At 41.9% G+C, this 24,634-nt stretch overlaps 1 protein-coding gene across 1 annotated transcript in view; it reads left to right on the top strand.

Moving 5' to 3' along the window:
* SPR (Sex peptide receptor) overlaps nucleotides 1-24,634 on the top strand; it is a 301,535-nt gene that overhangs the window by 196,110 nt on the left and 80,791 nt on the right. The window lies entirely within an intron of this gene.

Below are 24,634 nucleotides of genomic sequence, written 5' to 3'. Positions count from 1 at the left end.
ATTTTACGTTCAGCCCCTCTATAATTCGAAATTTTGCTCTCATTAATACGAATCCAAACAAACTTTTCACGTAATTTCTAAAATATCATGAGCTATAGAGATTTTCGAATCAAAATCCCACGCATCCTAAAATAGCGTTCCTAATATATTTTTATTCACCTACATCATTCGTTTGCTTAGAACTTGTGTAAGCCAATACCGTGGTGTAGTCCCAGTGTGTACTAACATTTAAATGTCAAAGATTACATCTAAATTCTTAATGCTAAGCTGTATCACCTATAAAGACGACTTTATCATACAGAAAACAAAGACTGGTATTTATAACATACTTATTGCTTTTAATACGATGCGAAATGCGTAGGTGTTGGGAAAGTTCTTTAATTTTTTAAATCGACAAAATTACATATACCTACGACTAATCTGTAAATGTCACATTATATTTAGGAGGTGACTTTGACAATCTAATTTCAAATTTTGAAATATATATAAGGGAAAATGCTGTCTCATTTGAGCAGAACTTAAGATCTTCATCTTCATTAAGTACCAGTAACCTTGGTCATGATTCGCTGTCATTATGCCTAATTGCCTTAAAACATCGTATTCTTGAAACTATTCAAGCGTTGTAGATGAGGTTTGAATTGATTGATGGTACGAGTATAATATAGGGTTTTTCAATAAGGACACCTCGAACTTTGACACCGATTAGCGGCCATCTTGGAAAAGCAATAGCTGTCAATCTTGTAATTAATTTGTTGTTCTCAATCATTTGTAATTGTTTCTTGGTTTGGTTTGTTTCCATTATTTGTGTTTTTATGGTAAGTCCTAGTTCATTTACTATTTTTTTTGTAAAATTAGTTTAAGCTGATGGCCGTGTTGCCATTGCTTTCAATCATTAAAAAAAAGCAAAAGCTGTCAAATTTGGTATGAACACATATTTAGTCGTGACATTTCACCATGGAACGCTACACGCTTGTCTGGCTGTATCATCGGTACTTATTTCATCCAAGATGTGCAAGGAACCGCGCTCACTGTCAATGGCGACCAATACCGGACGATGTTAACAAAATTTTTGTGGCCTAGGATAGATAGATACTCACTCTGACTGGTGCGATCTAGGCGGGCTTCGGATAGCCTGCCAACCGAGAGGACTGGTGGTCGTGGCGCCGACGACTGCTGGTCCGGCGTCCCGAGGGGGAGGGTGATGGGAGAGATGTGCTCCGCACCAAACACTTTACTTTCCCCCCTCTGCCTTTTCATGAGTTCTGTCTCATGCGAGGTTCGGACGTGGGTTGTTGAGCGACAAGAGGTTTTAGTCGGTTCGACTCCGACATGCCCCGTCCTCTATCCCAAGTGGAGGGCGGAAGTCCGGCGATTTTCTCCTGACAAAAAAAAAGGATAGATGGATAGATAAAACGTGTGGTTCCAACAGGACGGCGCCATTTGCCATACGTGCGTGATGGCGACATCACTTAGACACCGAGATCGTGTGACTTAACACCGCTAGACTACTTTCTGTGGGCTGCGTGAAATCTCAACCATAACTCGCGCTCTTCGTGAAATTGAGCACTATTCATGCGAAGATGTCATACAAAATTGGTCCATCAGGATACTACACCTACAACGGATTCTCGGCGGCCGTTTGGCTGAAATTATATTTGCATTCATAATGTCATCGAATACCCTTTCAAATCAAATAAAAATGGTGGTTATATCACTTAACCAGATTTATTTATTTTATTTTTAAGTTCGAGCGCTTTTAATGAAAAACCCTTTACTATTACAGAAACCTTCGTTAGAGCTCCAACCACAAAGTGCATAAAGTTTCATAAGTATAAATATTCGGCCTTAATAAAATATCTGTACATATACATATATAGTGTAAAGTCACACGGTCAAGTTCGTCGGCAACATATACAATCAAACTGTCAATTAGTAGGGCACAAGAGTACTGGAGTGGAGACCTCGTACTGGACTCTAACGTGGGCAGATAACCAATGAGGTAGACCGACGACTTGGTTCAAAATAACTGGCAAGGACTGGATGCGGTATGCAAGAGATCGAAAGGACTGAGGTGCATATGAAGAGATCTACACTCGGCATCGGATGGAGATGGGTTGTAGAAGAAGACATTGTAAAGTAAACATATAACTTTGACTATAGCGCCATCTATTACATACTTTATCAAGCCGGATAGAAAAGGATTTTAACGATAAGTTTTTATAGAGCGTGGACTGTAATTTGTACTGGTCGCTTCAGTAATTAGATATATTCAGAGAGAAGGTTATTTTTAATTAATTTTAATGTAGTTACAACACGTGCACGTACGACCTGAATTTTTGATTGACTTGCAATGACTGTGTTGTCAAAATTATTATTCTCGTATTCAAAATTCAAAAAATAGTTATACAAACTTCATGTTTAGAATTGCTCTAAACAAAGTTTACTTACTCCATCATCTGTTAGGAACTAACTTTTAAGAGCTCACAGATTCTTCAATACAAAAAAAATGTGATTTTAAATTAAGATAAAAAATATCCTATCTCTTAAGTTGGAATTAACATGTATTCAGAATAAATATAACTACGAAATCGGATAATTAGTTTTTATGTTCATTCCGGACAAACATTGTGTCACATGAATTATGCATAATAGATTACACAGTCGAATTGGTCATGCATTTGTTTTTTTATGGAGCTCATTGGCGAGCTGCTGTCAAATTATTATCGGAGCTCATCACAGCATCAGCCACTGCCTTGAAATATATTGAAAGCAAAAAACCAAAAAAAGGTCACATAGTCAATACATTTAAAAAATAAATATCCTTCAATTCCATGTCATATGTCATAGTACATCTCAATTTTATCACTAGGTACAAATACTTCGGACATTTAACATTTTACCCGCTCGACCAGTGTACTTAGTGCTAGACAGTTAACGTTCTCGAAAGAGTAAAAGTTACTCAAATTTGTATGGAGTTGGAACGTTTACCTACGTTTGGCGCTAGGGGCGCTGTTCCAACTGCATACCTACATATTTTAGTTAACTTTTACGCTATCGAGAACGTTAAAAAACTCGCACAAAGCGAACAAAACGGGCATAGTTTTCTGTAAGCAGAACTCATAGTTACTACAACGTGAATATCAATCACAACACGAAGATGAAGTAAAATGTCGTGCATAATTTTCATTAAAGAAAAAACAATCGATAGAAAAGTTCTTTCGCGTCACTAGAGCGATAAAACGTCTAGACAAACCCCATTCGTAATTTACTTGATGCTCTAAGTTAAACTAGAGACGTTATTTTGTATTCTCACTCTATTTAATAATGAATGCGCGTTTGTGACACAATGGAATCATTACGGAATGACAGACTCAAAATTACAGAGGTCGCGGTTTTCGTGGGCTATGTCGAAAAACAAGTACTATTTTGTTGGTGGCTGGACGTCTTGTAAGTCCGCACGGGTAGATACCACCATCCTTATGGTTTCCTTATTTTTGTAGTGAAGCAGCAATGCCATGCGGTTTGAAGGGAGAGCAGCCGTTGTACTGTTAAAACAGAGACCTTAGAACTCATGTTTTTTATATTTGTTTATTGCTTGGATGTGTGGATGAGCTCACGGCCCACCTGGTGTTAAATGGTTACCGGAGCCCATAGACGTCTAAAAGGTAAATGCCGCCACTCACCTTGAGAAAAGAGTTCTAAGGTCTCAGTTGTTTCAAGGTGGATGGCGGAATTTACGTTGTATATATCTATGGGCCCCGGTAACTACTTAACACCAGGTTTATCGTGAGATCGTCCACCCGTCTAATCAATAAATCAAATACAAAAATAAAAAATTATATTCATAAACATGACGAGAGATCGTGTAGCTTATCATTGCCGGGCTAGTCGGTATGGTTAATCACGGGAATAGGTCTTTGGGTACACTCATCGAATAATAATTTATTTAGAAAGACTTAACAAATAATAAAATAATCAACACGCATGAAATCAGATTAATACTAGAAGGCAGTTTGGCCGGAGCGAGTTCGACAGCACGTCCGTTCGATACGGAATTCAGTCTAAAAGTGAGGTTAATTTAGTTAAAGAAAATTAATGACATCTCTCGTAGTGTTGCCAGTCTCCTTTTCCGAACATCAAATATATTTCTGGTCTTTGTTCTTAGCACCACAATTGTGTGGCAAACTAATTGTGTGGGATACGGCTAACACCCAGCGTATTTATTGGTTATTGGAGATCACATATATCACTATTCGATAACGATTTAGTTTGTGTAATGTAGACAACTAAAAAAGCTTAAAACAATCAACAAACAAACAACAACAAAAAACTTGATACTTCAAATATCAATGGTTCGAAATATCGTAGAGGACAAAAGCGAAATGTTTTTCGATTTTCAAAGAATATATTTTGTATTTTTTTTTTCGAATAGAACCGAGCTTTCGAACGTTCAAGTTTTTAAACAGTTCACGTGTTTTCAAAGTTTCCGATGCGATATATATTACAGTCGGAGCGAGAGACGTGAGAAGCTAGCGTATAAAGGAACGTAACGAACGGGCTATTTCCGAGCGTGAAACGGAACGCACTCGAGTCCCGCACGGAGCTACGAAATTTATGGACGTGGCATATTTTTATTAGTCTTATGTCGATTTAGTAGCCTCACAGAACGTGAATATTGTAGGTAATTACGAGAACGCTATCGATCGTGATAGTTCTTTTTATTTTATGTTCTTATTATTTTTATTTCTGTCCATGTCCACAACTTTTTAGTCGGTGACTTTTTTTTGCCGAGAGCCAATTTATGAATATCAATTCAGTTTTATTCTAATATCTTTAGTATTTCGTTGATGGGTTAACGTGAGCACATCCCATTTGCTGTAAAGCAGCTGCCGAAACCCATAGATATCAAAAAATATTTAAAAATTGTATTGTACGGCGTTTTATGTTATATGTAAATACATATCAATTCTGTGTATGTTTTGTATAAGTATTTATGTTTTAAATAAAGCAGTGCGCTTACCACAGCAATCTCTACACCAGCCTTGGTTGACTGGTAGATAATGCCTTAAGCATTAAATCCATCTCTACTGTTCTTCATAAAGTTAAGTATCGACTTGAGGTCGAAATTTGCAATTCAAATTATTATACATATTATGTATAATCGAAATCCATGATTGCTTCGCGCCGAAGATAGCATGCTTTGACCTACCCATGTGAGCTTATAAAACATAGTATATTGAAGCTTCAGTAGTAAAACTATATGATGTTGACCTAGAATAGTTATATACTCCGATTTACGGGGCGGGGTCAACTGTGGTACACAATAGTATTGTGACTTTGAAATGCACGTCTCAATATCTTTATGAATGTCACCGGGTAACCCCTTAACACCAAATGAAGTGCTGTTCACCCATCTATACAAAAAAAAATAGTTACGAAATTTCTACTATCTACCTGAATGTTATTTGAGCATTCATATAATAATTATCTTAAACTATTATCAATGGTTAATAAGATTTTATTAATTATCTGATAGAATTATGATTGAAATATTGACCCGAAAATGACCTTCGCAGATGCGTATCCAGAATAAAACTAGTGTTAGCTTAATGGCGTATTTTCGGTTTTGTTGTGTTTTTGTCACTTCCGTAGCGCGCTCTACGGAATCGCTACGAACCGTCTACGTAGGGTATAAATCGTAGTCTCGAGTGCTACGGAAAAATTCACCTGTAATTTCGGAGTTTTCACAATTGCATTAAAATAATTGTTAACATTTACCATTTCAATTGGATCGTAGTGATAGGACGTGTAATGAGGTGACACGTATTGAATTTCCGGTACAGCCTGTTTGGATTCCGTGTTAGCGCGTAATTCGTTTCGAAATGATTCTTGTCCATCTGATGGTTATCTGGAAGAGATCGCTCTTAGCGATAAGACCACCAAATGTACTTTTTTGTATTTAATGTATCACATTGGATTTTTTTGTGTACAGTAAAGAGTACAATAGAGAGTTTTTTTAGTGAAATACGTATTTCGTAAATTTTCAAGGTTGACTTCCACGGTGAAGAAATACCATCGTGTAATAGACCTCTTGTGAGTCTGCACACTCTGCCTATTTCCGCCGTTAAGCAGTAACGCGTTTCGCTTTGCAGGGCGGGCCAGCCGTTGTAACTATACTTGAGACCTTAGATCTTATATCTCAAGGTGGGTGGCGCATTTACGTTGTAGATGTCTATGGGCTCTCCTTATAAATAAAAATTATAAATAAAAAACTCTCCTGTTCCAAAAATGTCGCTTATACCGAATAGCCTTTGACCCCTAGATATCTCAATAAAAGGAACCTCTTAACGACAATAAATGAGAGAAAACATTATTTTAATCAACAGAAACAAAAGTTTGTCAATTGTCTCGATCAAATAATATCAAGGTCTCGAAGGTTCGAGATCATTATTGATATAGTCCGCGTCATACCCGACCGCGTCAGGGCTCGGACATTCTCGTTTCTGATTCAATGAACTGTATAAATCAAATTTGATTTGTAGCTCTCTCTCTCTTGTATTATTTTAGGAAACAACGTTTTGATTGTAATTCGCGTTTCAAATGTTACCCTAATCATGAGATGTAGGATAGTTAGAATAGTTAAAATAGTTGAAATAGTTAAAATGATTATAATAGTTAAAATAGTCAAAATAGTCAAAATAGTCAAAATAGTCAAAATAGTCAAAATAGTCAAAATAGTCAAAATAGTCAAAATAGTCAAAATAGTCAAAATAGTCAAAATAGTCAAAATAGTCAAAATAGTCAAAATAGTCAAAATAGTCAAAATAGTCAAAATAGTCAAAATAGTCAAAATAGTCAAAATAGTCAAAATAGTCAAAATAGTCAAAATAGTCAAAATAGTCAAAATAGTCAAAATAGTCAAAATAGTCAAAATAGTCAAAATAGTCAAAATAGTCAAAATAGTCAAAATAGTCAAAATAGTCAAAATAGTCAAAATAGTCAAAATAGTCAAAATAGTCAAAATAGTCAAAATAATCAAAATATTCAAAATAGTTAAAATAATTAAAATAGTTAAGCTCGTAGTTAAAATAGTTAAAAGTAAGGTTCAATTCGCTTCGAATTTCTTAGTCTTAAATAATTATTATAAATCTGATTGTTTTTTTGTCGCAATAAAAGAAAATGTCGTTTTGTAGGTTACAATTTACGTAATTACCGGTGGTAATTAATAATAATTATAATAATTATTAATTAATTATTAATTAATTAATAATAATATTAATTAATTAATAATTACGTCTTGTGAGTCCTCACGAGTAGGCACCACCACCCTGCCTATTTCTGCCGTGAAGCAGTAATGCTTTTCGGTTTGAAGGGCGGGGCAGCCGTTGTAACTATACTGAGATCTTAGAACTTATATCTCAAGATGGGTGGCGCATTTACGTTGTAGATGTCTATAGGCTCCAGTCCAGTGTCTATGGGCACTTAACACCAGGTGGGCTCGTCCACACATCTAAGCAATAAAATAAAAGTTAAAATAGTTAAGATAGCTATATATAAAAGTAAGATTTTTTTTGCTTCGAATTTCGTAGTCTTTAATAATTATGTATTAAAAACCTGTCTTTTTTTGTCGCAATACAAAGAAAAAATGACGTTTTTTAGCTTAAAATTTATATAATTACCGGTAGTAGGACGTCTTGTGAGTCCGCACGGGTAGGCACCAACAAACTGCTTATTTCTGCCGTGAAGCAGTAATGCGTTTCGGTTTGAAGGGTGGGGCAGCCGTTGTACTGTAAAAACAGAGACTTTAGAACTCATCTCTCACGTCTCATGTTAACGTTTATTGGCTCTAGTGACCACTTGACTCTAGGTAGACCGAGAGCTGACCACTTGACTCTAGGTAGACCGAGAGCTGACCACTTGACTCTAGGTAGGCTGAGAACTGACCACTTGACTCTAGGTAGGCCGAGAGCTGACCACTTGACTCTAGGTAGGCCGAGATCTAAAGCGTCCGTCGTAGGCCGAGAGCTTAAGCATCTATCGTGTCAGTAAACAAAAATCATCAGTTCATCTACAAGAATATATAACTGACACCAATGACTCGTCTCTGTCTGCGCATCGTCAAATTACTCAATCAATAATCACTAAAAAGCTCAAGAGCTTTTTTTCGATTAAACAGACAACTTCAAAGAGACTTTTATTTACGTTAAATTGTTTATACGTTATCGTCTAAGCTTTTACCAGAATTTATTATGAAAAATAAAATTATGAGATCAGAAGAAACATTCGTTGCATACAAATATATCTTAACCGGAATAGTGTTACAGTGATAGTGCTTTTTTTTTGGGGCCGGGGACCGAACCTCCTACAGTAGGTATTTAATTTGAAGGTAGATAATTATTTTGTTTATTTATTTATGTACACACAAAAAAAAACATAGTACAGAGTAATAGGAAAATTATGTACAAAGGCACTGTTATGTACAATGTACAATTTGAAGCTAGTTTAAGTTATTTTCGTAACTACCGTTCAATGACACTTTGTAATATAAAACCGAATTAAAACACATGACGTTTCCATTGATCATTAACTCTATGGCCAGATTATTAGTGTTGCCAGCTAATTTCGTTTTTACGATGGCCAGAGCGCACGTACGTACGTGTTTAATATCAATTTTGGTTAGCACACGTAAATTATATTAACGCGACATCTAAATGCTTTCGTGATATATATTGGGGAGCCTAAGGGACGGAATGTACGTGGCCACTAAATCTAAGAGGGAATTAAATGTGTATTCTAGTTTATTAGTTTTGCGTTGAGGAGAGGCAAAGGGATCCTCCCGGAGGCGGAGGATCGTTCATTGTGGCGGACTATGGGAGAGGCCTACTTCCAGCAGGGGAGAGATACATGCTGATGATGATGAAAGGGATCCTCCTGGTCGTCTCTCGGTGCTTTTGGGCACTCAAAGCTCCTGTCACCGTTTCCGTTCAATTCGTTGATGCAATATTGCGATGCGAATTCTATTTCCAGCTTAACCCACAGACATATCACATTAAGTGTTTTTTTAATGCCCACGTAGGCCGACAAGCATACGGTCCACCTGATGGTGAGTGGTTACCGTCGCTCATGGACGTCAGAAATGCCAGAGACAAGCCGTTGCCTACCATTAAAATCTACTGTCTCACCTGATTTTTCCAGTGGATCGCGATTCCGATCCGGTGGTAGATTCAACGAAGCACTGTCCTTACTAGGACAGATCTCAGCAACCCTCTCAGGCCTTAGCTCACCCACCAGCTAAGATGAATCCAGACTAATCCCTCGAACCTGTCGGCACTTAGGTAACCCAAAAAAATCAAACATAATGTTATTTTACCACTCAAACTCAACTGACATTGACAGTGACAGCTCGCGTAGTGTTGCCATGCTCCGTTCCCGAACACGCCTAAATTTCCGGTTTGAAGGTATACATAAAAACATTTCACATTTAAAACTGTATTTACGATTCCATCTCGCGTTTATTAGCTAAGGAAACTATTAAGTGTTCGAAAGCACGGTAAATAGTAGAACGATAAAATTAGAAAAAGTTAAAACCTTAAAATTTATTTTAAGTTTATGTAAAATTTATTTTAATTTTATGTAAAATTTATTTTAATTTTATATAAAATTTATTTTAATTTTATGTAAAATTTATTTGAACTAAAGACTAAAGAAATTTAGAATACATACATCTCAACAGGTAGTTAGTAATTTTGGCATTTCTATCCAACATGTTTGGTATTGAAACTTAATTATTTTTATGTTGGCAACACCATTTTTCGACCACTCTCTCTTCCCCCTAAATGGTCATGAAAGATACCTACTTAAAAAACACATCCCTCTGAGTTTCTCGCCGGATCTTCTCAATGGGTCGCGTTTCCGATCCGGTGGTAGATTCTGTGAAGTACTCCTCTTGCTAGGGTTCGTGCTAGCAACATCGTCAGGCTTGAGCCCCGCGAGCTCACCTACTAGCCCGGTGACACTGACATGGTCTTTCTAGATCATCAGCTTAGGTAGGAAAAAAACAACTTAAAAAAGGTCTCTGAGGTTTTATTACCAAATCAGCCCTAAATTATTTTTTTATTGCTTAGATGGCTGGACGAGCTCACAGCCCACCTAGTGTTAAGTGGTTACTGGAGCCCGTAGACATCCAGAACGTAAATGCGCCACCCACCTTGAGATATAAGTTCTGCCCCGCCCTTCAAACCGAAACGCATAACTGCTTCACGGCAGAAATAGGCAGGGCAGTGGTACCCACCCGCGCGGACTCACAAGAGGCTCTACCACCAGTAATAAAAATCAGCTTACCACTCTCAGCTTCCTACAAGTCTTCTTGGTAATTCATAGAAGTGGTAAGCTAATTAAATTAGACAAGAGATTCCTTTAAAATGGCTAATCATTATTTCTGTGCGCAAAAATGACTACTCGTTCATTTTATTAAAGAAATAAAACGATCAAAAACACATTCAAGACGTCTTCAATGCCATTGTTTGTTCTTGATCTGAACATAAAAAAAAATACATTACCAAGCGATTCTGAATCTGATTCGTTCGCGATACGGACGTAAATTCTATGAAAGGGTAAGCCGAAAACATCTCCAATTTTACATTTACAACTCTATAATATTTTACGTTCAACATTTTACAAGGCTATTGACACCTCGGCTCGTTTGCTTTGTACAGCATTCTCGCTTTTGTGTCCAGCCTATTAAAGCTTAATTCAGTTTGCTTGATGTTCGTATGAAAATTTCTTAGACGTCGCTCACAAAACATTTATCTCTTAGAAAGCTCTGGGAGGCGTGTAAAAGAAATATCTCTTATATTAGTCCCTCAGAACGTCAGCCACAATTTTAGGGTTCTGCCGCAATTTTGTAATAATATTTTAAAATATTATCGTACGGTTTTTGTTTATTGCCATCTTTAGAAGACGCGCAAACGATCTACCTGATGAGTCAGTAGTCATCGTCGCTCATGGACATTAGCAATGTCAAGGCCACCAGTCAAGCCGTATAAATTACAAAAAAGATGTGTGGTATCGTGGGACACCGGATAGGAACGAAGTTCCTTATTATAAAAATATTCATTTTAAGCTCTATTCGAGGTATAAAGAAAATAAAACTGGAGTTTTCGCAACAACCCACGGTCATTCGGTAACGTGCGAACTTATTGTGGTACACTTCATTCACGGTTGTTTGCATAAGAGTTAGTGTATTGCGTAAACGAACGCTCTGAGATCGTGGTCAATTTGCTTTCCTTCTAATCTTGCAACGCCGTAAGAACCGCCTATACAACGTGACTAGACCACAAACGCGAACATAGCTAGTTAGTTACATTCACATCATCATTCTCCTGCCTTTCTCCCAGTCACCTGGGGTCGGCGCAACATGTTTACTCCTTCCATACTCCTCTATCATATACCATTTCTTCGCTAACTCCACTCTTACACATATCGTGTTTCACGCAATCCATCCATTTCTTCTCAGATCCACCTCTTCCTCTATAGCCTTCCATATTCATAGTTAATAGTTAGCTATTAGTACTAGCTATTAACTAACTATTAATAGCTAGTTACATTAACTAGCTATTAGTAGCTAGTTACATTCACAACGATACACAAATATATCATCTTCATATTTTATCTCTCCACAAACCAGTACCGATACTATTACAGCCACATAATATTGTGCCAATTCTGGAACGATGACAAATCGTTCGACAATTTATCATAACCAATCGTTACTATAATATGAGTTCATGTTATTATTTCTCGCTTGTCAGACCTTTTTTTCTTCAGGCTGGGGGCCGAACCTCCTACGTGGAACCAGCGCCTAGAAGACGCGCGAAGTGTGTGGGACTTGATGATCTGCAGATGTTGAAAGCAGACCGCGGATCTAAGGCTTACCTTGTAAAGGAATTGGAAGCTATACAATAGAAACTAACATCCGACTAACAAAAGTCGCAATTAAGACTTCGAATTTGGAAACAAAAGAAATAATATCGTAGGAAGTTTGAGTGCACTTTATCTTTGAAGAGGGGAATGATAACGCACCGCCAATGCACCCTCGAGACATCAGACAGATGGGTCAATTGTATACGACCGCCCCTTTAAAGTGGGAGGCATTATATGGGACATAAATAGCCAAGATGATAGTACTTACCCGTGCGGGCTGATAAAACGTCCTGCCACCAATAATCACGGTGTTTTGCTACACAATATTATTTCTTCATGATGAATGTCTTTCGCAGACACGTTATAGACACGTGTTTCAGAACAACGAGAATGAATAATAAGACTTCTTAGATTACATCCATCTCTTTCCTGCGCTAAATCAAATTCACGTTAAGCACGACAGATTTCTAGAGATTTTTCTCAGCTCATCACAAGAGAGTTACGGTTACGCGTTAAACATCCTTTCGGAATTAAGGTATTAAGAATGAATTAATGTATAGGAGATTTTAACACATACGTGCATTGCTTGATAGCACACAGTGTCACTTGTCCTTTAGGTCACGATGTAGTAACATCTTTAGCGCCAACCTTTAAAATCTCATCAGGCACTGAAAATCAGAAATCCCTCGAACCCCTCAGGCGCGAGAACCTCATAATATAATATATTGTCCCAGGTCAAAAAAAAAGAGGTCATAACCACTTCCATTTTGTAATGAACCGACTTTTAAATAATCTATTCTATTTTACAACACTCAAGATGTCAGATGCAAAGTTGAAGACTCCTATTGTCAACTCAGACTTAAGTTAAAGAATAGTTCATAGATTTACATTATGCTTGTGGCGTATCATATTCTTTTTTGTTTTTTGTTTTTAATCTTTATTTTCGCGTCCCAATCAATTTGCGGTGATATCGCCCCGTATTTTTTTATTCATCATTCATTATCCTGCCCTTCTCCCAGTCACCTGGGGTCGGCGCAACATGTTTTCTCCTTCCATACTCTTCTATCATATACCATTTCTTCGCTCACTCCCCTCCTATCCATATCGTCTTTCACACAATCCATCCATTTCTTCTTAGGTCTACCTCTTCCTCTAAATCCTTCCACATTCATAGTTAACAAACACTCTCTTAACAACCTCATTTTCATTTTGTCTCATCACATGTCCATACCATCCCAAACGTGCACTCCTCAGCTTCTCTGTCACAGGTGCCACTTTCAGACTTTATTCATAAAATACATATATTTTCATGTTTAATATACAAACAATTATAATACACTAATCAAATCGCTTAATTATTTCAAACGCTTAGAATATTTTACAGTGTCTTACTGCTTAGATATTATGATAACCGCCCAATAATTAGCTATATAAAAAAAATCTGTAACTTCAATTTGGGGGGCTTTAGTGCGTAACTAGAGGTCCCGCAGTAGTCGAAATTCGACTATAATTAATTGGAATTGTAAGTTTGTACACCATTATGATTGTATTTTATACTTCTATAATCACAAATTTCGCTAAGGCTACACTATAAAAAAATATGAATAAAAACAAACAATATTTAATCTATTCTCAATTTGACCACAGACGTCAAGAACAAAAGTTTGACAATAAATAGTATGCATGCGTGTGTGCGTCAAATACATGGTATGTAGTGTGTGTAATGTTTTCTTTATCGATTAATGTATCTTTCATGCATTATTTTAAAAAAATATTAGCATTGTGCACTTCTTCTCTATATTCTCTATAAGTGTGGAAAATTTCATACTCCTCCGTCCGCGCAATTTTCGTAAAAAGGGATACAAAGTTTTTGATTCACGTATTAATATATAGATAATGGCACATAATTCCGTTTTCCTAGTATATATAATAGCAAAATATACGAAAAATAATACCGAACGCGTTTTCCCCTTCCCGAACATCGTTAATATTGAAACAACGTACTCTGAATCATCTTGGTGGTATCATTCAACCAATATCGAACATTGTTTGCACCTGCGACCAAGGTTTTAGAACGTTTACATAATGTTCGTGTACCTTACGACATTGTTTTCTATGCGATAAAATTTGTGAGACTTGTTTTTTTTATTGCTTAGATGGGTGGACGAGCTCACAGCCCACCTGGTGTTAAGTGGTTACTGGGGCCCATAGACATCTACAACGTAAATGCGCCACCCACCTTGACATATAAGTTCTAAGGTCTCAGTATAGTTACAACGGCTGCCCCACCCTTCAATCCGAAACGCATTACTGCTTCACGGCAGAAATAGGTAGAGTGGTGGTAGCTACCCGTGCGGACTCACAAGAGGTCGTACCACCAGTAAGACTTCATTACATAGCATAAGATCAATGTTTTCTTTGCTGTATCACTAGTGAACTGGGTAGAAGTTATCGTTGTAATGAATAATTATACAAAAACACAGAATTCGATTGTAGAATCACCTCACGCAATTGGGTCAGCTTGCAAAGATTTTTTTGGTCAAAAAGGTTAGTTTGCAAATCTGAGCCGTCCAGGTCGAATGTCGTCTCCAGCTTTGTGACTTGAAGTCAGTCTTCACCATATTGAAAAACAGTGACTGTCCCGCCAAAAAGTCCTTTGTTGAATTCAATGGGGGGACCGTTATAGAGTATACTGGAGACTGACGTATACCCAAGATGGCCGACACACGTCATCGTATCTATGCGCGGGGGGAGTTGGGGGGGTCGACGTAACTGACTCTTCAGGCCGGACCGCATTAATGCTTCGCCTTAGAAATATCCTGAGTGCCGAGTTCTATTCGTATTAAACGATATAGCATCAAAACAATATCCTTCGTTCAAAAGATTCGTGCTTTAGATGTCACCGGAAAAACAGAAACAGAGCGTTTTTTTTATATAACATTCATATAAGAAATACGTCGAGTGAGTGTTTAACACGCACTTATTAAGAACACGAAATAGCTTTTAACGTATTTTATAAAAAGGGAAAATAACACGTCTATCTATCTACAAATTACCTTGCTACTCCAAAAGCACCCTTCACGATCCTTTCGGCGAGTTAATGTTTTGTTTGTTCAATATTCGACCTTTTCCTACATAATTGATGTGGAAATCGAGTGCCTTCTCGGGAAACGTGCTCTCCTTAGCGCCCGGTTTATTCTAGACAATTTCGGGAGCCTTCAAAGGCATATACGGTCTTAATTCACGTCGGCGGATCATATTTTCTCTCGTGCGTTTTTAAGGTCCCGTCACACGTTTTAGATTATATATTCCGTTGACTATTCCAACCCGATTTTATTAGCTTGGTATGTTTGTATATTGTTTTATATGTATATATATAACCAAAGCTACAGAACGGGATCGATTGAGACAGCTAGTTGACGGAATCAAACGGAGTCACCATCCTCAGCAATGAGGGACCGATTGAAGAGAGAGAGAGAGAGAGAGAGAGAGAGATAGTCATACAGATTTCGAAATGCAAGATTAACACGAAAATTCGCACACGCGTCAATGACCGATGACAGTGAGTACAATAAATTTATAATTTCGCTTTGACCAGTATTATAAGAATTTAAAAAAAAATAAATTGTTAGCTCGCTTCGTTTTTTAAATGTGTTTTAATGGTTTTTAAACTACATAGTTATATTATTATAAATTGGTTTTTTCTTAGATAGTCTGGAAGGCTTTCAACGGTGTTTATCCAAAAACGTGTATTATCAAAGTACATTATTATGTCAAAAATAACTGAAAACTCAATAATCTCATGTCCTGGTGTCCTAAGGCTTCCTAACTCTCAATCGTTGCAAAATTATTAATGTAAATATCTTATCTGCTTATCTTATACCTTTAAACGAGCAATTCTTGTATATTAATATATATATAATCTGAATCTCGGAAACGGCTCCAACGATTTTCATAAAATTTAGTATACAGAGGATTTCGAGGGCGATAAATCGATCTAGCTACGATTTATTTTCAGAAAATGTTTTATTCGTGTTTTCAATAATCAACTCTTCCCGACATCTATTGGTGAATAATAATACTATTTTTCCTAATTGAGGGCAACTAACCGCTTTAAAGACACAACAAGATGGTGTTATCAAAAAAAAAGAAAGCGAGCAAAGCTCGATCATCTAGTTATAATTTATATGAAAGACAATAAACTGTATTCAATGAACTGATAATCACATAATTGATTTAGAAGTGTAAAGCTTACGACGAAATAGTTGAACGCACAAAACCTTTTTTTTTTCTATTAAAGACGTGATGGAAATCTCATCCACATGGAGCCAACCACTATTGAGAATATTTTAACCCTTACCCACTTGAACATAAAATCGAACTCTCCATCAGAAAATAAGAGCGTCATTACTCACATCAGGAATAGGAATACTGACAATATTCTAATCCAGTTGGTGTTAAACAACCTAGAATGAAATTAAGTATAATTAATTTCTAGCTAAATATCAGTAGAACATACTTGTTTGTCAAAAAAAATGTTCACTCTGCCCTTAAATTCGAGAAAAACCCATGTAATTCTGAAAAGTAACGCCCAAGAATTTGTACGAATTAGTTTTCTTCATATTCTACTGGCTACCGGTTCTACTGGTTAATTACTGGTGGTAGGACCTCTTGTGAGTCCGCGCGGGTAGGTACCACCGCCCTGCCTATTTCTGCCGTGAAGCAGTAATGCGTTTCGGTTTGAAGGGTGGGTCAGCCGTTGTAACTATACTCGAGACCTTAGAACTTATAACTCAAGGTGGGTGGCGCATTTACGTTGTAGATGTCTATGGGCTCCAGTAACCACTTAACACCAGGTGGACTGTGAGCTCGTCCACCCATATTAGCAATAAAAAAATATCTTATATTTCATTTTGCTGTATATCCTTTTTATGTGTTTGTATTAGATGTTTTGATATCTACTAACTCCACATCGCGACATAAGTACAACACGACCGTCCAATCCAAATTCTCTCTTATTTTAATTAAGCAAAGTCACAAGTGTAGTTATACCTCTGTCAAAGTATATTAGTTCTCAGATACACCTGCGACCGGTGATAACACGCACCGATTCAACTGGGAACCTTATTAAACTGCAACCAGTACACTTCGCAACATTTAAATCGGAAAATTTTAATTTTATTTTTTTATTGCTTAAATGGGTGGACGAGCTCGCAGCCCACCTGGTGTTAAGTGGTTACTGGAGCCCATAGGCATCTACGACGTAAATGCGCCACCCACCTTGAGATATAAGTTCTAAGGTCTCAAGTATAGTTACAACGGCTGACCCATCCTTCAAACCGAAACGCATTACTGCTTACCGCAGAAATAGGCGGGATGACGGTACCCAGCCGCGCGGTCTCACAAGACGTCCTACCACCAGTAAAAAATATATGAAATATATGAAAATTAATTTCTGTCAAAATCGAAATAAACGAAGTCTGTTGTGACGATGCGTACGAAACGTACTTGTAGTTCATTGTCTTCTTGGAAGGTTATTCTAAAATCAGAATGTAAATGCCGTAATAAAAACAAAAAAAAAACAAAAAATTACATAAGATTTCACTTGTGGCATCACGATCACATTTTTACTATTATCAACCGCACACAATTTCACATCATTGTGATTTAAATTGTAATCTCACTACATAAATGCAAAATGCCTTTCTTAGCAAACGGGCTCACCAGCCACTTAGGGTTTACCATCACATTAACAACTTGGGATATAAGTTCCAAGTACTAGTTCTATAGTACCACTATTGCAATAATCGAACTAATTTGGTATCATAAACACTAATGAGTTATCAACATTTTAGCGTGTGGTAAGCGCCATAACCACAAGTAGGACCTTTCTAGATACGAAAATTGTCTTAACAACTCGTTGGGTCATAGTATTTATTATGTAGTCAGCCGCAAAAGTTAAAAGCAATTGGTGACTTGATATCACTTCCAAATAAAAGACAGGTATATTAATTTCGGGAACGGACCTGTAACTTCTTTTTTGTTTCGAACAGGGGGCCGAACCTTAAACGAGGTAGCATGTCCTAAAGGTCGTGAAACTGGATGGTCTGCAGATGTTGGGAGCAGACCGATGGTATTTAGGATCCTATCCACTAAACGATTCCCCTGCACTTTCGTCCAAACGTCCGATCTTCCCAGATGTCAAAATCCGGGCGGAGTAAGGGGGCTACCACGGTCAACATTGCAACCAGACGCGCGGCTCGCTCCAAGGACGCCCGGCCGATAGAGCCTTCGAGGCGGAGGCTGAAACGTCGGCCATCTCGGTACCAAAGTGGTGCCACTGGTGTCCTGGGTCAGCCCGCTGGGTCGGAACCAGCCTGCTGGATCGGAATGCGAAACACCACCGAACGGTCGCTTTTTCAAGATGATGGTTGACATTCCCCTTGACGGCGAGCTAGCGTGTTGGTAGCACGCCACGCGACCTCGGCAGTTTGAGATCACGGACCTTGAACCAAACCTTGATTATTAACTAGTTTTTTTTCCTACCGAATCGCTGTTGGTCAGGTTGACGGGATAAGATCACGCGGACGCTCACCTACCCGCTGGTCTGATCTGGTAAAGACGCTCACCGGGCTGCCAATAACCGAAGCTATAAAGATCGCCGAGGACAGAAAGACATGGGGAAGCATTGTGCATCGAGTGGTCCACATTTCGAATTAGACACGACCTTCAGCAATGACGAGACCGACTCAGAAGAAGAAGAATCGCTGTTAGCATAATAGGCTATTGCAACTACGCTCTGACGGGTAGGTGAGCTCACGGCCTTAACCTGAGTGAGCTGAAACTTCGAACTACCATTACATAGTTTTTTTGACCAACATATCCAACGGCTTGTCCTACAGTGTACAGTTTTCGGATAGGTCAGCCATTATTAAGAGCCTCTCGCGACGACTGCGAAGAGTTTAGGCCTTTTCCGGCCTTTATCGTCTGACCTAATTCTTGGGCACTCGAGATTGCTCGACCTAAATTTCTCCAGTCAATGTTGCTCTAGAATTCCTTTGTGAAGTCTCTAAATCTGAATCATTTAGATACAATTTTTGCGTTTGTATGCGTTTCGGTTTGAAGGGTGGGGCAGCCGTTGTAACTATACTTGAGACCTTAGAACTTATATCTCAAGGTGGGTGGCGCATTTACGTTGTAGATGTCTATGGGCTCCAGTAATCACTTAACACCAGGTGAGCTGTGAGCTCGTCCACCCATCTAAGCAATAAAAAAAAATACAACATAAAATAAAGGTGATTAGTGTATCAGAGATATTGATGACTCGGTTAACTGGTCGTCGATTATATCTGATCTATTTAAAACATAGAAGGGTGAGCGAATTCAGGTGCCGCTTGATATTAAATTGTTACCGGAGCCCATAAATCATTACAATAATGGCGCCACTGAACTTGAGATACATGGTCTAGTTCTCAATTAAGTAGTATAGCGGTTTACCCAATCCTTGATTGGAATCAATGCGGCAGAAATGGGTGCGGTGTGGTATATAGCCGTGTGCGCTTATTATACGCTTTGCCTCCAAGTAATTACATAAATTGTTTTTATTATTTTAAAACATGATTTTAATCTTTATCGTGTAAAGTGGTGATAAATTAATTGCTGTTTGTTAGTCTCGCTAAAACTCGAGAACGGCTGGACCGATTTGGCTAATTTTGGTCTTGATTTATTTGTGGAAGTCCAGGGAAGAAAAATATTAAAATGCTCGGAATTTAATAAAAATAACAATTTTTTGTCGAGTCGAATTTTGGTCTTGATTTATTTGTGGAAGTCCAGGGAAGAAAAATATTAAAATGCTCGGAATTTAATAAAAATAACATTTTTTTTCCCTTTCATGTGTCCCCCGTCGGACGAATTCCTTTTGTTTGTTTTAAGTTTATTTGATACAAAAGTTTAGGTCTTTTGTTCATCGATTTAGGCACTACGAAGTCTGTCGGGTCAGCTGGTTTAAAATAAAAATGGTTCTTGCATAATTTCAACACGTACATAATTACTCAATACGATTACATATTATTAGTCTTTTTCTTCAAACCAGGGCTTTACTCATCAACTATCTGCCCAATCCTATTAATCACTCGTAAAACAAAAATATTAAAATTGACCCACACGCCACTAACTAAGCTGTTATCCTTCTCAATCGCCTGAAATCAAGTTAAACAAAAAACTTCCGAAGGTGCGGACCGAGTGAAATAACAATTTAAACCGAAAATATATGCCAGTAAGAGTAACGCCATCTATCGCCGAATAGTTGAACGAATATCGAAGGATCTAGTAGTATCTAGAACGCTCGAGAAGTACAACGCCATCTATTGTCAGATAGCAGAAATACACAATTCTAGAAATTTGTGGAATATTCTCAACGATTCTAGAGATTTCGTCTCGACTATAAAAGCGTTGCAGAGATGGCACGCAGTCAGTCAGTAATCGGAACTACTCGAAGCGAAACAGCGAACGGATCACCTGAAGCGAAGCGGAATAAGCGAATCGAGAATTTTAAAGTGCTTGTGAAGTGTTTTAAGTGTTCTAAATGTTGAATACAGTTTTTAGTAGTACTTTGCTGGAATTTTATTAATCCCGAGCCCCAGCGCGTAACAATATTAAAGGGACGCTTATATTTCACGTGATACGTGAGTACACAACGTCGGATAGTATCCGATACTAATTGGCAAAATCAGGGACGTAATATTGCGAAATTTCAAAGCAAAAAGACTATTTCAATACTGTTAAATCGAATTCAAAGTTTTGCGTGAATTGAGCTGGGATTGTATAGTTTGTTTTCGTGTCTAACACGGACATTTTCGCCTGCATTAGTCAAATAAGCTATAATTGATAGCTGCTCTAATAGCTGGATGAGAACACTTTTGGATTTATAATTATTATATTGCTAATAAACAGTACACCGCAACATACCTGCTATATCTTTATCTCTTTCCAGAATTTCTGTTAATTAAACGGTTGTCCAGAAGAGATCGTTTTTAGCTATAAGACCGCTTATTGTACAAATGTATCTCTCACTCTCTCACTCTCTCACTCTGTTCTTAGCTGTTCATTCCACATGATGATGGTGTCAATTTTCCTTATTTCTCTTCTCCACTACACTCTGTCTTTAACATCATCGTCAGCCACATTAGATTCCTTCTTCAGATTACTACATATCTCCACCTTGTCCTGGCCCTTCCTCTAGGTCTTTGACCTTTTTTTTTTTTTTTTTTTTTTTCGGGTAGAGGGCCGAACCTCCTACGAGGTCCCCGCGCAAAAGGGGCGCGCGGGGTATGTGAGACTCAACGATCTGCATGGTGTTGTGAGCAGACCGCGGGCCCAAGGATTTTAGAGCCCACCCACTAAACGACTCCCCTGCACTCTTACACCCGACGTCCGATCCCCTCCGAGGTCAGAACCCGGATGAGGTAGGGGGGCTACCGCGGTCAACACTACAACCAGACGGCGCGGCTCACCCCAAGGACGCCCAGCCGACGGAGCCTTCGAGGCGAATCGAAGGCTCTGAAACGTCGGCCGTCTCGGTACGGCAGCCCGTCGGGCCGCCCAGACGGTGCCGCTGGTGTCCCGGAATACCCCGCTGGACCAGAACCAGCCTGCCGGGTCGGGACGCGATACACCGTCGACCGGTCGCTCTAATCACTCCACGGCAGCGCGCTAGAGTGCTGGTAGCGCGCCGCGCGGCCTCACCCCCTCAGGTCGCCCCTTGACCTTCACCGGGGGGAGGCCGCCACCTACAGGGGCCGGGACGTACGGGCGTATTCCCGCCTCCGGCCCCCGGCTCGACGGCGACGGGTCGGTGCGGAAAGGGAAGAGCTCTCCCTCTCTCGCTCCGCCGCCTCCTTCTGCGAGATGGTGGACTCGCAGAAGTCGAGCATCGCCTTCCAGGACGCGTCGCTGCCGAGCATCGTAGCCACGACGCGCGGCAGCGAGAGGTCCTCTCCAATGACCGCGACGAGGGCGGCGCGTTGCTCGTCGAATCCAGAGCAACGCGCCAATGTGTGTTCCGCTGTGTCTTCCTCGTCGCGGTCCGCGCAGTGGTGGCACTGCGCCGTCGGTTCCCTTCCGGCTATCTTATGCAAGTACCGGCCGAAACATCCGTGGCCGGTAAGCATTTGCGTCAGCCGGAAGGTGAGGCATCCGCGGTCGCGGCCCACCCAGTCCGCGAGAACCGGGCGGACCGCCTCGACGGTACGGAGGCCGGCCGACGGGTCCGCCAAGCGGCGAGACCACGCCTCCAGCACGGACCGCCGAGATTGGAGCCTCCGCGCTCGAACTACTCCTTCGCCGGGGCGCCCTTCCCCCCTAGAGCGAAGGTCGCTACGCCACCGGTAATCGGCAGCGAGCGCCTCCGCCTCCAGGTCCCAGGGTGGCGCCCCGGCGAGCAAGCACGCCGCCTCGAAGGAGACGGTGCGGTATCCTCGGATCGCCCTGACCGCGATCGCGCGCTGCGGACGTCGCAGCGCGGCGACGTTCTGGCGGGTCAGGGCGTGGCACCATACGGGCGCGCCGTATAGTGCCATCGACCGCACCACCCCCATGTAGAGGCGGCGCGCCACCTGATCGGGACCCCCGACGTTTGGAAGGAGCCGGCTCAAAGAGCCGGCCGTTGCCATCAGCCGAGGGCCCAACTTCTCAAAGTGAGCGCGGAAGTTCCACCGACCGTCCAGTTCGAGGCCGAGGTACCGAAGACCGGTCACCCCGACCCCGACGCGGACGCCTCCGATCACGAGGTGGGCACCCACAGGCGGCGCTCGTCCCGGCCCGTGAAAGAGCAGGGCCTGGGTTTTGTCGAGCGCCACCTCGAGCCCCAACCGTCGGATCCTGGTGACGACGTGTGCCACGCCTGCGCACGCCAGACGGGCAGACTCCCGGTAGTCCCTCCCCGGAGCTACGACCAACGTGTCGTCAGCGTAACAAATTACACTGAGCCCGGGGAGGGGTCCCCGAATGACGCCCCGCAGGACCCAGTCGTAGCCGATGTTCCACAGCAGGGGGCCCAGGACGGACCCCTGCAGAACACCGCGCTCGACGGGGAAGCGGTACATCGCCCCACCGTGTCCGATGCACTGGATCGACCTGCCCTCGAGGTAGGAGCCGATCAGTCGGCGGAGGTATGCGGGGACGCCGTGATACTCCAGCGCCCCCGCGATCACCGACCAGGGCAGGGTGTTGAAGGCGTTCCTTACATCTAAGGATAACGCCATCGCCACCCCGCCCCGGGATACGGCTTCATCGGAGAGGGCCCGCACGCGCAGAATTGCGTCGATAGTCGAGCGGCCCTCTCTGAAGCCGTATTGCTCCGCCGAAAGATCGGGACCCGTCTCGGTCAGGTGCCGGACGATGCGGGCCGCGACGATCCTCTCGAGCATCTTGCCCGCTTCGTCCAGCAACACGATGGGGCGATAGCCCGCGGGTGAGTCCGCGGGGCGCCCGTCCTTCCGCAGAAGGACCAGTCTGCCCGTCTTCCATTTCGACGGGAACCGTCCCGACTCGAGGCACGCTTCGAAAAGCCCCCCGAGCCGGTCCCCTAGGGCCTCGAAGGCCAAGCTCCAGACCCGGCCGTGAACACCGTCAGGGCCGGGGGCCGCGTCCTTCGCTCTCATTCTGGACACGGCCGCATGGATCTCCGCCCCCGTGATAGGGGGAGGGGGCTCCTCGGCAGCGGGAACGCTGGGGCGACGCGGAGGCGTGCCTCACGTGGCGTCCATCTGGGGGGGCTCAAAGTCTCCCCCCGCTGCTGGCGGGAAAAGCGCGGAAACTATTTCCCGCAGCTGCCGAGGCTGGAGCCGCTCGGTCACCGGGAGCGCCCACGGCTGCAGTTTCCTGCGAACCATCTTGTATGGGCGCCCCCAGGGATCTTCGTCGAGCGACTCCAGGAGAGTCTTCATGCTCTGCTTCTTGGCCTCGCCGATGGCCAGCTGCAACGCCGTCTGCTTTTGACGACAGTCAGCGTGCAGCCGGGCCGCCGTCTCCGCGAACGTTGCGTCGCGACTACGGCGGCGGCGGTGGCGTGCGCTCCGGCGGCGCGCCCTCACGCACTCCTCTCGGAGTCTTGCGATCTCGGGCGACCACCAGAATGCACCCCCACGTGGTGCTCGGGGGCCGACCCGGGGCATGGCGGCATCACAAATGTTTGCCATGGTGCCCCGGAACCAGTCGACCTCCGCATCCACGTCCGCGAGCCGCGCGGGTTTTGGCGCCCACGCAGCAACAGCCGCCGCCTCCATCAGCAACTCCTTATTCATTCGTTTCAAGGCCCACCTGGGGAACGAACGGGGCGCACCTTGCGGGAGCTCTTCCTCACCGCGGGCGCCCGCGGCTGACGACGACGACAAGGAGGAGGCGGAGAGCTCGAATCGGACGTATCTGTGGTCCGAGAGCGTCTCCGCCCCCTCGAGTACGCGCCAGCCGCGGGTGCGGCGCACGGCGGACGGGGACGCGAACGTCACGTCCACGTGAGATTGCCCGTTCCACCGCACGCAAGTCGCGACCGTGCCTCTGTTTAGAAGACAGAGGCCGGTCGCGATCGCCCACTCCGAAAGGGCCTCGCCTCGCGCATCCGTGCGGGGGGAACCCCAAGCCGTGCACTTGGCATTGAAGTCCCCCGCGACGATGACAGGGCGGGACCCGAGGCGGTGTAAAAGCGCCTCGAGCC

This window comes from Bombyx mandarina, chromosome 24, assembly GCF_030267445.1.
Source record: "Bombyx mandarina strain Sakado chromosome 24, ASM3026744v2".
Lineage (NCBI taxonomy): Eukaryota > Metazoa > Arthropoda > Insecta > Lepidoptera > Bombycidae > Bombyx > Bombyx mandarina.
The sequence above is the reverse complement of the archived record's forward strand: the minus strand, read 5'-3'. Positions and strand labels throughout refer to the sequence as shown.